The sequence below is a fragment of the Megascapheus bottae genome, unplaced genomic scaffold (genome assembly GCF_031878675.1).
Source record: "Megascapheus bottae isolate mThoBot1 unplaced genomic scaffold, mThoBot2.hap1 HAP1_SCAFFOLD_37, whole genome shotgun sequence".
In the NCBI taxonomy this organism is placed as follows: Eukaryota; Metazoa; Chordata; class Mammalia; order Rodentia; family Geomyidae; genus Megascapheus; species Megascapheus bottae.
Genome location: NW_028327804.1, coordinates 4,959,850 through 4,974,556, shown reverse-complemented (window position 1 = coordinate 4,974,556; position 14,707 = coordinate 4,959,850).

Sequence of the window (14,707 nt, the reverse complement as noted above, 5' to 3'; positions counted from 1 at the left end):
AAACTCCCAGCCCCTCCACATTAGTTTTTATGATAGATCTTTCCATGCATCCAGGATGGCTAGAAATCCTTCTTGTGTTTCCCAAGATCAGGGAGTATAGGTGTGTCCCATCCTGTGTGGCGACATAACCATTGTTTCGGGTACAGTTCTCTCTTCATTCTACCCATCTAGAGCAATTTTCATCTTCCATGTATAATCATTAAAATTTCAGCTCCTGTTCCTCTCTACTCCATTCTCTGGAACCATCTTGCTTTTTGGCTCTAAGGGTTTGTTGATCCTTGGAAGCTCTGGAAGGGAAAACATACCCTAGCTCTTCCTTTATGACTGCTGTATTTTTAGTTTACTGTAATCAAGATTCATCTGTAAAATATAGTAAAATGTTCTTCCTTTTCAATGCATTGTTTTGCATATTTCTAGCTTTTGATTATTATTAATAGTTGCAAATGGATTCTCCACATATTTGTTCTAGTCTCTGCTTTCTCTTCCGTTAGGTACAAATCTAGAAATAGAAGTGTTGGACCATATTTCTATATAATTCTATATTTAGTACTATTTTAGCACTCTCCACGCAATTTTTGATTGTTTTATATTCCTTGCAGAACTATTCCAAAGTTCTACTTCTTCTCACTACCTTCCCAGTAATAGTTAGACTTTGAAAGTTGTTTTTTGTATGCGTGTGTGTGTATGTGTGTGTGTGTGTGTTTGTGTGTGTATGTGGATCTTTTTGTTTAAAACTATATTTCTATTAATATATTTAAAGTAGTGATTTCATTGTAATTTTAATTTTTGTCATGACTGTTAATATTGAACTTCTTTCTACATTTTGAACTAGTATTTCTATATATTCTTTTTAGAAAATCCTCTCCAATCTCCAATTTTTTTCCCTTTTTTTATGGGGTAGTGGGGAAAGTGATGGGGCTTGGACCTTGGGCAGTGAGCTCTTTAGTTTAAGGCTATTGTCCTACCCTGATTATTGCCCCTCAGTTCTTCTGCTCACAGCTCCCTACCACTCTTCCCATTATATACAGAACAAAGGTCATCCTCAGTCTTTTTGAAAAAGTAAAACATAAAGAAAATTTGTAGTATAAAACAGCAAGAAATAAATTTCTTGCCAGGTGCAGTGACTTCTACCTGTAATCCTAGCTACTCAGATATCAGGCTGATATCTAAAGATTTGGTTCAAAGCCAGCCTGGGCATTAGAAAGTCTAGGAGACTCTCATCTACAGTTAACCACTAGACTATGGGAAACGGCACTGTGGCTTCATAGGTAGGGTGATAGCCTTGAGTTGAAGAGCTCAGGAACAGTGCCCAGGCCCAGAGTTCAAGCCTTACCAATCCCCCAGCCAAAAAAAAGAAAAAAAAGTTTCTTCCCCAAGTGATTATTATGCCAGACATAGAACATTAACATTCTGGGTGTACTTCACAGTATTATTACTTGATACCCTAAGATTTTGCAATATTCTCACAGTACTAGCATATGTCATCATATAATATAGTTCCTTTTCAATGGAATAATTCCATTTATAACCTAAATCTACTCCCCCGACTTATTTTTGTCGATACCACAATTGCTCTCCCATGATATGCCACAAGCCATTAAACATTTTATGGTGGGTAATTGGAAAGGAGTCTCATGGAATTTTGTGCCAGGCTGGCTTTGAACCATGGTCCTCAGATCTCAGTCTCCTGAGTAGCTAGGATGACAGGCGTGAGCCACCAACACCTGGCTTGCCTTTTTATTTTTTTGTGGGTCTTGGGACTTGAACTCTGGGCCTAGGCACCATCCCTAAGCTTTAGGTCAATATTTCATGTAATTCTAAACATTTAAGTAAAGGAATACAATTCCAAAAAAAAGAATAAAATTCCAGACATGGTGTGTTTATAACTGAGTGCTAATTACTTGATGAAAATGTGCCATTCCAAAAGCTGGTGTCATTTGATGATGTAGCTGTGGATTTCAGCAGGGAGGAGTGGCAGCATCTGGACAATGCTCAGAGGACCCTGTACAGAGATGTAATGCTGGAGACCTACAGCAACCTGGTGTCCTTAGGTGAGCAAAAGTCAAATTCACTTGCAAGGCCAAGTGCCTTGTTATTTTGCAGATACGTGAATGTTTATCAAACTTTCAATACTATTTAAATGAAAGATTCCAGGCCCTGAGAAGTATCATTACTTTCTAAAGAAAACCTAAGGTAATTTTGTACTCATTCTTCAGGATACCTTCAGGATACTTTGACAACAGTTCTAAATTATGTTTCCTCTAATGGAGACGGCATTCCAAACTTACACAGTAATTGTAAGTGGATAAACCGTCCAGAATAGAATATATATATCATTATTGGAAATAGGATCTACAAATCACTAAACAGTGAGTTTATAATGGAAACCTGGCACTAGGTGCAATGTTTCATGCCTGTAATCTTAAATATTCAGGAGGAAGAAATCTAAGAATTCTAATTTGAAGCCAGCAATGGCATAAAAATTGCCATGAAACTCTATAACTCCAAGTAACCCCTCAAAAATGTTAGTGGAGTGTCAAGAGTTTGACTTTGTGGTTGAGTGGTTGCCTAGCATGCATGAAGACCTATGCATGTAAGTGGAGCTGGCACTCAAACTGGTATTTTTCTAGCCTTGAGCAAGACAGCTATGTTTATGCCATACAAAATGAATCCAGAGCTGGGGAAAAGTCAACCATGGAGCCAGTGAGAAATGAGAAAAAAGATTTAATAGATAACTTGTGAGTAGGATGTCTGCGAACTTAAAGCAATGATGACACAGCATAAGCAATGATTCTCTACTGTTTCTAAATTACAGGGCCCTGTGTTCCCAAACCTGTATTAATTGACAAGCTAGAGCACTGTGCAGAACTCTGGATAGGAAATTCCTCTGACAAGAATATCACAGGTGAGTGAATGCATCTTCATATTGATGTTGGAGCCTGAGCTCCATTGGTAAGTTCATGTTGTGATGTACTGAGCAATAATATTGTTAGTTACCCTAAATCCTGTGTGGAACCTATGGAATTCTTTGTGAATGAATCAAGAATCATTTTCTTTTCCCAGTCCTATGCCTGGTGTCATGGCCTGAGCATGGTCCTTGGGTTTTCTCAAGGCTAGCTCTCTACTTCTTGAGTCATAGCACCACTTCTGGCTTTTTCTTTGTATGTAGTACCAAGGAACTGAACCAGGTCTTTGTGCATGCTAGCCCAAACCCCCGGCACCAAGAATCATAGGGTGATATAATGAATTCTATGTGGCAGTAGAGTTAAAGTTAGATTTCTCTGTAGAAATCACTGTGAAACAAATAAAATGAGAAAGCCATGAGCCCGTGGCTCAAGCCTGTAATCCTAGCTACTTAGGAGGCTGAGATCTGAGGATCAAGGTTCAAAGACTGACCTATCACAAAAACACCTTAGACTCTTCTCTCCAATGAACCAATAGAAAATGAGAAGTGGGGTTGAGGCTAAAGACATAGGGCAGTAGCCTTGAGGTGAAGAGCTCAGGAAGAACAGCCAGGTCTAGAATTCAAGTCCCATGACTGCAAAACAAGAAAGAAAGAAAGAAAGAAAGAAAGAAAGAAAGAAAGAAAGAAAGAAAGAAAGAAAGAAAGAAAGAAACAAGAAAGAGGGAAGAAAGAGGGAAGGAAGGAAAGGAAGAAAGAAAGAAAGAAAGAAAGAAAGAAAGAAAGAAAGAAAGAAAGAAAGAATGATATTTCATTTCTTTAAAACTAAGACTATAAATGATTGAGCAAACAAGGAATAAGTCAGGGCATTATTCTCTGATAAGGATAATATCTTTTTGCTTGTAGGAAGAGACTGGTATTCAGAACCAGACCTTTCCACCAGAAATTGAGCCTAGTGGTAGAGTGCTTGCCTAGCATGCACAAAGACACAGGTTTGATTCCTTATTACCACATACATAGAAAAAGCCAGAAGTAATGACTTCATTGGTAGGGTTCTAGTCTTGAGAAAACCCAAGGACAGTGGTTAGGTCCTAAGTTCAAACCCAGGAATGGAAGGAAAAAAAACAACAAAGTTTCAATCAACATAAGAAAATTAACTAGACAATGAGCTGTGGATTTTCTGGTCTTCCCTGGTTCTGAGGGACAGGAGTGTTAGAAAAGGAATTTTTATAAGACTTCAAATGGAAAGAAACAAATTTCAAAATTCCCACAAATACCTAAATTGAGACTTAATGAGAAGTTGTAACTGAAGGGATATAGGTGTAAGTCCTTACTCTCAAGAATCGTTCTTGCTTGGATCAAAGGCAAACAGACATATACACCAAACGTGTGGCCGCTGAATCTAGAAAAAATTCGTGTTCCTCACTTAATGGTTAATAAGCAAACAGCATTGAAACTGGGTAAGGTAATCCTATCTGCTACTCAGGACCTGAGACTCTTATCTGTAGTTAACTCTAGAAAACAAGAAGTGGGGCTGTAGCTCAAGGGTAGGGGTTATAGTCTTCTGCTGAAGTGTTCAGGGACAGGGCCGAGGCCTATGAACTACAAAAAAAAGAAAAGAAAAGAAAAGAAAGTTTTAAAAAGATGCAAAACAGCACAGTATTTAGATTATTTCTCAAAAATAAAAGAAAGGCAGCTATTCCTCAATGTATAAACAAAACAGTATTTGAAAAAAAAACATCTGCAGGTACAGTATAGGTAGTACTCAGCTTAAAACTGTAGCAATACATAGTTGGGTAATTTCAATAAATATTTCCTGTGATATAAAAAGAGAACTAAAACACAGAAAAACATTATTGGTCATTGTAAAATATCATTTTCTTAATATGTTAGGGAGAAAAGCATATATTTCTCACAAATCAATTTCCACTTTTATATTTTAAAATATCTAATACTTAGGATGGGAAAGTAAAGTCATTACCTTTACAGTAAGGAATATTTGTATCTCATGTATGTTTGTGTCTTTTTTTCTAGGACTCATTTTAGATGTCCAGGTAATGGAAAATGTGTTCAAGACCTGCCAGGAAAGTCCACATGAATGTCTTTGTGAAGTAGTAGTTGCAAGTAGTATCGAAGTGGAGGAAAACGTGAGATTAGCAACAACTTTAAATTTGAGCTCTACACACAATCCAGAGCTGATTAGGAATAACGGCAACAACTTAGGGGTGAGGACTGAGGAGTTCATTAAGTGTCAGAACATGCTTCTGTCTCCGAAGCCTGATGAGATGCATGCTGCATATAGATCTCGTATGTCTCCTGTTCTTAAAAAATCCATCGGATATTCAGAGCATTTTATTCATGATTGTGACAGTCCAAAAGATCTGCAGTATCATAATTCTGTTCTCTCTGCCCAAGAAATTCTTCAGGGAGGGAGGAAAACTGCTAAATGTACTGTGTGATGAAAAATATTGTACTTAACACCGACCATCACTACACATCCAAAAATGTACACAGGAGAGACTCCTCATACATGTAGTGAATGTGAGAAATCTTTCAGTAATGAAATATGCCTTACAATACCTCAGAGCAAATATCCTGAGATATGTGATGCGTACATCAAGTGTGAAAATTAATTTCTGAGAAGTCAGACCTGACGCTCCAACCTCGATCTCCAAGAGAAGACAAACCTTATGAATATGAGGAACGTAATAAAATTTCTGCCCAGAATTTAGCTCTCATCACACATCAGAGATCTCACACAGAAGAGAAATCTTATGAATGGGAAAAATGTGGGAAGACTTTTAGACTGAAATCATACCTCACTTTGCACCAGAGAAGACACACAGAAGAGAAACCTTATGAATGTAACAAATGTGAAAAGTCTTTCACCCAGAAGATACACCTTCGAGTTCATCAAATAACACACACAGGAGAGAAATCTTATAAGTGTAATGAATGTGGAAAGTCTTTCCAAGGGAAGGGAACACTTCGTGTTCATCAGAGAATACACACAGGAGTGAAACCTTATGAATGTAACCAATGTGTAAAGTCTTTCAGACAGAAATCTTCCCTCAAATTGCATCAAAGAACACACACAGGAGAGAAACCTTATGTGTGCAAAAAATGTGGAAAGACCTTCAAGTGGAAGTCATATCTTGATGGGCATAATAGAACACACACAGGAGAGAAAACTTATGCATGTAGTGAATGCGGAAAGTCTTTCAAATGGAAGGTAAAACTCCATGTTCATCAGAGAATATACTCAGGAGAAACACCTTATGAGTGTAACATATGTGGAAAGTCCTTCACACAGAAGCCAAACTTCAACATGCATAAGACAATTCAAACAGGAGAAAAACCTTATGAATGTAACCGATGTGGAATGTCTTTCAAATGGAAGTCTTCCCTCAAATTGCATCAGAGAACACACACAGGAGAGAAACTGTACGAGTGCATCAAATGTGGTAAGACCTTCAGATGGAAGTCACATCACAGGAGGCATAACAGAATTCACACATATTAGAAACCTTAGGAATATAACCAAAGTTGAAAGTCTTTCGTGCAGTATTCACCCTTCAGGAAGCGTAAGAGAGTTCACACATATGAGAAGCCTTAGCAATGTAATAAATAGGAAAGACTTTTTAGTCTGTGGAAGAAAACTCAGCTTGTGTCACAGAACCAACACAAGATAAAACCCTTAATGAATGTAGCAAATGTTCAGTCTTTTCCCCAGAAGGCACAAGTCAAGATTTATCACTAAACACCCACAGGATAGAATCCTATGAATAAAAAGAAAGGGAAATTTTTTTGAAGAACTCATAGTTGAGTTTGCATGATACCACACAGACACAGGATAAAAATCGTATGAATATAAGAATATGAAAAATCCATTATGAACGCATGACTAAGTATAAAATGCACATAGGAGAGAAAAACCTTATGAATAATACAAATGTGGAAAGTGTTTGACCTGGAAGGCATACTTCTCTGTTCATCACAAACCTGATTCCCATAGAAGAAAAGAAAACTAATGAATACAACAAATGTGCAATGACTTTTAATCAGAAGTCAGTCTTCAGTACATTTCAGAACATACACAATAGAGAAATACTGAGTAATGAAAAACATTGAGCTATATACAGAATCTCTGTATATGGGAGCATTAGGGTAAGTCTTCTAAACAAAATCAAACGTCAGCAAGCATTAAGAGCACTCACAGAAGAAATAATAGCATGTAGGAAAACCTTTGTCAGAAACCTCTAAAAGCTGACTCTGTGGCTTAGTGGTAGAGTGCTAACCTATCAAGGATGAAGGCCTGGGTTAGATTCCTCAATACTACGTGAAAAGAGCAAGCCAGAAGCTATCAAAGAAAATAAAATACCTTGGAATTAACTTAGAATGTAAAGCAGCTTTTTGATGGAACTATAAACCCTGGAGAAGGAAATTAACGCAGAACTGAGGAAATGCAAAAACCTATTCTCCTGGTTTGGAAGAAGAAATATTGTAAAAATGGCAATCTTGATAAGGACTATCTACAAATTCAGTGCAATATTCATCAATATCCCAATGTCATTCTTTAAAGAAACAGAAGAGGAAATCCAAAATTTCACTTGGAATAATAAAAGACCCCTTATAGTCTGTCTTCTGGCATGATACATAATGTTTAATCTCACCTTCTCCACCAAAATCTCACCTTTCTCATTGAGACATAGGTGGCCCTGTTTACTAGCAGCAAAGGCTCAAACGCGCAGTTTCAGGTGTCACCACTGCCTCTGTTACTGGGTAGCTCCAACTCTGTCATCGATTCTGAGGTCTGCTCTGGGAGTCTTGGTCACAAGTTGTTCTGTGGCTTCTGCTGCCAGCCTGTGCCTATTTGCTTCCTTTTCCTCCAGCGGCCTACAACAGGGAATGAAGTTCAGGCGCTGATGCTCTCCTTCATATGCAGGGCAGGATGAGCCCAACCCTCCCTCATCTTCCTCTTCCAATTTTTGGGAAAAAATATGCTGGCAGAAGTCCTCAGGTGTGGCGCATGGCTGATCCACACTTTTAATCCAGGCTGGTCAGGAGGCTGAGATCTGAGTATGGAAGTTCCAAGTCACCTAGAACAGGAAAGTCTGATAGATTCTTACTACCAAAAATAAAAACAGCTGCGAATGGAGTTTGGGGTCAAGTGGTAAAGGGCTAGTCTTGAGTACAAATGCTTAGTGCCCAGGCCTTGAGTTCAGGCTCCAGCACTGCCAACAACCTCACTTTAGTGAGATTATAGCTTTATCCATGTAGGCACATCTCACTGGAATCTTTGCTGGTAGAGATAGTCTTCATAATTTTGTCTCAAGGTAAAGGTCCTCCTGGGGTAGTACACAAAAGGTGTCATGGAGAGAGGAGCCCCACTTGCTCCAGGTTTGAAGATGGCATAGGTCAAGCCAGCATGGAGTTGGCACATCAGTCTTTTTCCTAGCACCACCTACCAGTGAATGTGAAATGATATTGATTGTTGTGGGATTGTGTGATTGAAGTGCCCCATTAAGGGCAGTGTTAGCACATCCAAACTTGGATACCAGGAATGCTGAAATCTCAAAGCTAAGATTTCTGTTGGCTACAGAAATGCTGGTGTGTCTGTTATTCACTAAAAGTTCAGGTGCAAAGATTCTGAAGCTTGATGCCATGTGTTTATTCCATTTAGTAAAATTATTTTAATGCACTGTATAAGTTAAAACATTTGATAAGAGTGAGGGGTAGTGAAAACATTGTTCTTGAATTCAGGTGTCTGGCAGGGTAATGGGGGGGGGTGTTGGTGGCTGGGACTCTGAAGCTGGAGCTGCTATCAAACCATGGATCATATTCCTCTTTGTCTGGGAGAAATGACTCCAAAGATGAAATTTGAATGGTGAGGAAAAGATGATGATGTACTCAGGAAAATTCTCCTAAACAAATGCTCATGTGGAAGTGGGATGGGGGCTGGGCATGTCTGAGGCAGAGCTTAAGGGGGCTTCTCATGGCATTGAGAAAGTTCCTTGCGACTTCAGGCATTCAGCAGGGTGTTTTTGATGACCATTGTGAGATGGATGGAATAAGACTGGAGACAAGATGAATGCTGGGATCCTGCAATGCTCGTGCATGGGTGGCTGGTGGCTCACCTGAAAGAACTAATTATGTCTAAAAAAGAAATCAGGAATTTGTTTGATTAGATAATACCTGTAATCCGAGGCATATTCAGGATCCTGATCTTAGTATTGTGGTTTAAAACCAACCCAGCAAAGGGAAAATTGCATGAGACTCATACTCCCAGTTTAGAGCAAGAACAAAGATTGAAGTAGAGCTGTGGCTCAAGAGTTAGAGTGCTACCTTGAGCAAAGAAAAGCTAAGAAAAAGCTCCAGGTCTTGAGTTCAAGGCCAGGAATGAAAGAAGGAAGGTAAAAAAACGGAAGTATGTGAGGAAGGGAAATATATAAATGAAAGAGTGAAGGAACTAGAAATTTAAAACTAGAGAATATTTAAAAGTCATCAGTCCTTCTAAGAAAAGTGTTGGAGTATGGGTTCTATATGTGGTGAACTGGAAGCCAAGCAGTGACTTGTTAACCAAAGAGTCACCATGATGAGCAAAGGATAGAAATCTCCATGAGCCTCTTAGCGGATGGAGTCACAGAAGAGAACCTCAGCTCCCATCCCATAGTTAGAAGTATATAGAGATGGGGAAGTTGGCATCACCTTGATGTCATTGTGTCCATCGAGACTGGAAGACATGGCTCTGTGAAAGCACAATGTTCTGGGTACTGAGCTGGGAGGCTGAGGAGAGCCAAATCCTGGCCATGAAGAAATCAGGGTGGCAGCAGAGCAACTCTGCTGCAGTGTGTGCCTGCTTGGCTGTTCTTATTCTGTGGTGGATCAGGCCGGAGCGGGTGATAGGAACTGTTTTGTGGTCACAAGCCCTTCATCAAGAGCTTCCTCTGGGATCCTCATAAGCTACAGGGTGGCTGGTGGTGGGATGTGTGTGGGGTGGAAGTGACAGAGGGATGGACGCATGAAAAGGTGGGTGAAGAGATGAGAGGAATGATGAGAGCCCAGTTCATTGGTTTCCAAGGTTAATGGGTGGGAGGTAGAGAGGCATGATGGAGGAATGATGGAGGCAGGGGAAGGTGGTGACAGAGTGAGGCCATCTGTAGTGCCAGCCTGGCCATCATCTGAAGCCCATAGGCAGCTTCCTGATCCTTCACTTAGTCCTGCTCCTTGTGGAGGGAATGTCACGTGTACCCAGAGCTAGGGGTGGGGCAATGTTAGTAGCACCTGGAGAACCATTGGCCTCTACCTGGGTGAGGGGTGGTTATGGCTCCCATGCTGGGTGGCCTGATAGCTATGGAACAGATCTCTCCTTAGCTACCACAGTCAGTGGCTGCTCTCCATCTAGGGTTCGGGCACCTGCTCAGCCATCAGGACACCCCATGCCAGGACAGAGGCCTACAATTCAGATGGCAGCACAGGGGTGAAGATGATCTCACCGTAGCCCTAGTTACATGGCTGTCCCTGCATGCAGGACAGGATGAGCTGGGGGAAGATGTTCTCTGTGTTTTTCCACAGCCTATCCTGGCCTCTTCTTGTGTCTGATTAGACCAAGAGAGTACCAGTTTCCCTCTCATAGTCCTGGTTCTTTTTCTTTTACAGTCATGAGGCTTGAACCCAGGTCCTGGGTACTGTCCCTGAGCTCTTTTGCTCAAGGTTGATGCTCTACCATTTGAACCATAATGCCATTTCCAGCTTTTCCTTTTCATGTGGATCTCTGATATGTCCAGTGCTGTGGCTGCAGGGAGGCACTCACCCCACAGACAGAGCCACCTCTGCCGTGACTGTGACTGCCCACAACCCTCACACCCACTCCTTGCACACCCCTCGACTCCAGTTTTAGCTCCTCTTGGACTGGGTGTTCAGCCTAACCCTTCCTACACTCACAAAGGGTCTACAATTGTCTTCCCAGGGTCCTTTCTTCTGCCAGCCAGAGTACAGTCTGTGCACATCTTGACGATCACAGAGCTCAAAGCCAAAGGCTGAGATGCAGAAGGGGGTGACCCAGTAGCTGCACAGGGCCCATGGATCATCCTGTGCATTCCCCAGCCTGTGACTTCCCCCACCCCTTGGCAGGGAAGCTCCATGCCCACATCCTGATCCCTGGTCCCCTCCAATTCCATTCTCCCTTGGATTTTGCAGACTGTCTACCATCAGGATCTCAAATTCTATTCATCACTTTATGTCCTTATCACTGATTTGCTACTTTGGCAGGATCTCCCCGTGCCTGGAGAGTGGGCATGTAATGTACTCTCTGTGGAGAAGTTGCCCCAGGAGAAGAAATATGCACTTCATGTGAGTGTTGGACAGGGCAGGAGGGCTCCCTAGGATCAGAAGCCACAGGAGGGGTGCAGATGGGGGAATGCTAGGGGCCCCAGGGGACAGAGGGAGTTAGGGCACAGTCGGTTCCTTCTGCAGGGTTGACACTGCTTCACAAACCCAACAGAATGAGGTTCACATTACAGATGTCAGAGACAGTGCAGATTGCCAATGGGCGCAGGGGTCACTGTCACCCCCAGATGCTGGCTGCATGCTGGGATGCACGCAGAGATGTTTTCAAGATCAGATAATGAGGATGTTGCAAGGTGTAACCATTCTTTTCAGATGGCTCTCTACCTCTCTTGAGCTTCATCTCTATCTTTGGCTTTTTCTTGGCAGTTAACTGGAAATGAGAGTTTCATGGACTTTCCTTTCTGGACTGGCTTCAAACAGAAGCTATGCACAGTTTTCAAACCATACCCTACTGAAGAAGGGAAGCTTGATCTGGTGCTTAACTGGGTTGCACTTTGGCTCCGTTTGCTATGCCTCACGGGAGGTGGCTCATCATTTGTAGACTAAGATCTCATGACCTTCAAAGCCAAATGCTTCCTGAAAGTTCAGGGTCCCAGCCTATGTGTTGGGCCGGGGTGAATACATTCTCTGTCATGCTGGGTCATCAACCCATGTTTTAAGCTGGAAGTAGGCAGTGCCACATTTGATAAGAACATCTGCCAGAGATTGTCACCTCATGAAAGCAGATTCTAAATTTGTATTCCATTTCCTGTGGTGGAGAAATCCCCTCCAACTTAGACAGGCTCACATCCACTTGCAGGTCACACTCCTAATGCACCCTTGAGTGTCCTCATGGTATTGGGATCTAAGTTTGTAGGGAATGCTGGTTCAGTCCATGAATTAGCTGGACAAGTGATGACAAACGTGTTGTGGATTAATATGAGAACAATTTAAGAAGCCCTGGAGGAGCATCAACCTGACTCTCTGTGGTGCTATAAATCTGATAGGATGTTCCAGACTGAGAAACAATCACATGGCTTTGTGTTTGGCATCCAGACAAGTGAGTGCATGTCTTAGCTGTCAGCCAATACAGAGGAGGACATGAATAAGTGGGTGGAAAGCATCTGTCAGACCCCTGTCTGGGGGCAGGTGGAGAGAACATAGGAAGGTAGATACCATGCCTGTGGTGGGGCCAAAAAAAGGGTAAAAGAGGCAAAGGAACCAGGTACTGGTAGCTCAAGACTGTCATCCTAGCTACTCAGGATTTTGAGATCTGAGGATCACAATTCAAAGCCAGCCCAGGACAGAAACTCCATGAGACTCTTATCTGCAATAAACTACTGAATGCAAGAAGCTTAAGCTCAGTGACAGCATCCAGGCCTAGCGTTCAAAACCCAGGACTGGCAGAAAAAAGTATCAAAGGACAAGAAGCTGGCAAAAAGTTAGAGGGACTCTATCTTGACAAACAATACAATGGTAAGTTGCACTCAGAAGACTTGCACAAAATCTGGAAATGCCTGAGACCTATCTATGTATGTTTCCTGTTTGTCTAAATACATATGTTTATGCATTTATATATTAGTATAGAGAGACAGATAAATACATATGAATAGACATATATACATAGCCAGACACTTATGTGTGGGTGGTATACTGTGTGAGAGTTTGTGTTTGTGTTTTGTGGATGGCTATCTCTGTTTAAGAAAGATAGAAAATATGTAAATATCTTTAAAAAAACTTGATAAAATATAGAGAGACATAAGCTCGTTAGGGAATCTGAAATGGCAAGATTATTGACAGGCGCGTTTATCCTTATGGATTCCTCAGCAAGTTTTAATTTTTTTCATTATTTTCTTTCTTTTTTTGAACCAGTGCTAAGGATTTCTCTCAGGGACCAGGTGCTGCCAATTACTAATTTTCTCATGGCTGGTACAAGAGGAACTGAGCCACAGTTCCACTTTTGCCTTATTTATTCGTGCTTAACTGAAGATAAAGATTTCTATCAGTGACTTTCTTTCAGGGGCTGGATTCTAACGAGGATCCCCAGACCTCAGCCTTCTCTATAGCTACAATTAAAAATATGAGAACCCAGCACTGGGTTCCAATGCACAGGGCAAGATATTGAGTGAATCTCTCAACTCCAATTAGCTATAATAAGCTAGAAGTGAAAGACCAATACCTTTGAGGAAAAGATGCTGAGGGTTATCACACAGGCCCTATGAGTAAGCCCTAAACCCTGTACACATGTGTGCATGCACACATTGGCAGATACACACACACATGCACACACACAATATCTCAGGCAATATTGTATTTTGAATTAATATCCAAAGATTGGACAACAGGATAGCAAGTAATAAAATCTGTTTTTCTTGTCTACATTGAGGGAAAGGGATAAGTCACAAGATGCAGAAGCGAAGAATTCAGAGGCAAATGCTGTGAGTGAATAACTTGTAAAAAGCACATTTCTTTTCTTTTCTTTTGTTTTTTCTGCCATTCCTGGGGCTTGAACTCAGGGCCTGTGCACTGCTCTTGGCTTTTCCCAAGTCTAGCCCTCTGCCACTTGAGCCACATTGCCATATGGATTTTTATATCTGTGTGATATTAGGGACTCAACCCTAGATCTTCATGGATTCTAGGCAAGCACTCTACCACTGGGCCAAACTCTAAACCCCGATAAAGTATTTATAAATAGTCATCATCATCATATCAAAATATCCTTTCTCCTACAAAGAATGAACACTTATCTATGTCTGTAAGTCTTTTTTATGTCACCAATGCTTCTGTGATTTTCCCACATGCATTTTTACAGATGACAGCACAGATATTCATCAGGAAGAAAAATAGATTAGGATACAGAAACCTAACAACGTCCTAGTAGATTGAAGTGAAAAATATGTGCAAGATGGCCTGGGTGTTTCATCTATTTGTAGAGTGCTTGGCTACCACACAAAAAGACTCCTTTTTGATTCTGCAGTACCATATACATAGAAAACGCTGGGGGTGGTGCTGTGGCTTGGTGGGACAGCTATAGCCTAAAGAAAGTCTAAGAACAATGGTCAGGCTCTGAGGTCAAGTCCCAGGACTAGCAAAAAAAATGTGCAAGAGGCAAAATGCAAGCTGAGAAGGCACTGTGAAGCAAAATGTCTTGTGAAGGGTAAGGGGAATAGTGACAGTTAAGTTTGGATCTTACCTAAGAAAGGCTCCTTGAGCCTGAGACCAGGCTAGCACTTACGCCTAGTTAGTGACTTGGGATTTGAACAAAAAGATGTGCTGTTTACTACATCCATATGTGAGGTGGGAAGGGAGATTCACCCTCTAGTATGTCTTTGGGGAGGTCCTCTGTGAGCAAGGAGCTGGTCATTGGGCCTTGAAAGGTGACCCTACCTCCCTCACAATGGAATAGAATATGGAACCCTGGTAACTAAGCCACTGTATGTGACAACCAGCTCAAGCCAGCTCCCTTGGCCTGTGGCT